This window comes from Haplochromis burtoni, unplaced genomic scaffold, assembly GCF_018398535.1.
Source record: "Haplochromis burtoni strain Fernald_Lab_line unplaced genomic scaffold, NCSU_Asbu1 Contig_3410, whole genome shotgun sequence".
Taxonomy (NCBI): domain Eukaryota; kingdom Metazoa; phylum Chordata; class Actinopteri; order Cichliformes; family Cichlidae; genus Haplochromis; species Haplochromis burtoni.
In genome coordinates, this window is record NW_024585771.1 from 5,741 (window position 1) to 6,981 (window position 1,241).

Genomic DNA, 1,241 nt, shown 5'->3' on the forward strand with positions numbered 1-1,241 from the left:
GAGGCTGCCGGACACTGGCGCCACTGGGCCCTCTGACCACCACCAGTAGGCAACAGGTGAAGTGTCTTGCCCAAGGACACAACGACAGAGACTGTCCAAGCTGGGGCTCGAACCGTCAAAGTTGCATTTGTTTTTAGAGGCACAGGAAGAATTGAAGGTCCCAAAGTAATTAGCAACATGAATGAATTTCTTCAGCCTGATATTTGGTTTTCATTTACATAAACACATTTCCACCATTAACTCATGCAAAAAGGTGAAAATTTATGCATGTGTGTTTAGAAGGTTTCAGGAAATCTGAGCTGGCAGCAATCACTTCAGAGTGTCGGGTCAGAACACTTGCAAATGTTTGGATATGAGAGGAACAAACAGGCAGAATCCAGGAATAAAGTTGTCATTCTTTACATTTCAAGTTGAGAATGTGGCCACAGCAGGGCAAGAGTGTGTGCGTGTGTGGTTTCTGTCGACAAAGCATAATGATACAAACCAATTAGAACTCAAATTACATACAATACATTATATAACTAAATAAACATATTACTTCAGCCAGGACAATGTGAAACATGAGTTTTCACCCACTGCTCAGACAAAATCTACACAGAAAAACAAAGACAACAACACAAGTTTCATTTTGTTTTGTTATCAGTTTAAGTTAAAGAATAACATGTTTCCTCTGCAGCATGGAAATCTTTAGATGTGTACAGTTTACAGGTCTGGGTAAGTATGAATAAATATTCCTATTCTGTTTTGGAAAATATGGAATTCAGAGTTTCTAAACTGAAATTTATCAGACAAGAAGAGATTTCTCATGGTATTTCAAGCACAGCCAAAACCTTTACGTATAAGAGAGCTCTGCCCCAGCATGCCTTCTTATAATTGTAGCCAATCCAGACATCCACATTCATTTAACAAAAAACAACAACGTCTAGGTATTTCATCACAGATATTCACATATGAAGCTGAAATTTGAAATTTTCTTATGAAAGTGTCAGAACTTATGTTCTTAGGCCTGTGGCCCAGTGTTTTGATTTTGCATTATTGTTTATTAGTCTGTTTTCTTCTTGGTTCTTGTTTACTAGTGTTTTGGTTTTTGTTCAGTATTTCTTAGCTTGTGGATTCCTTTGCCCCTCATGTCACTCTGGTCGCTGTACTGTGTACTGTGTTAGTATTGTGTCTCTGAGTTCAGTCTGTGGATTTCCTGCTTTACTTGTCTCATGTTAATGTAATCTGCTTTACAGTGGCTT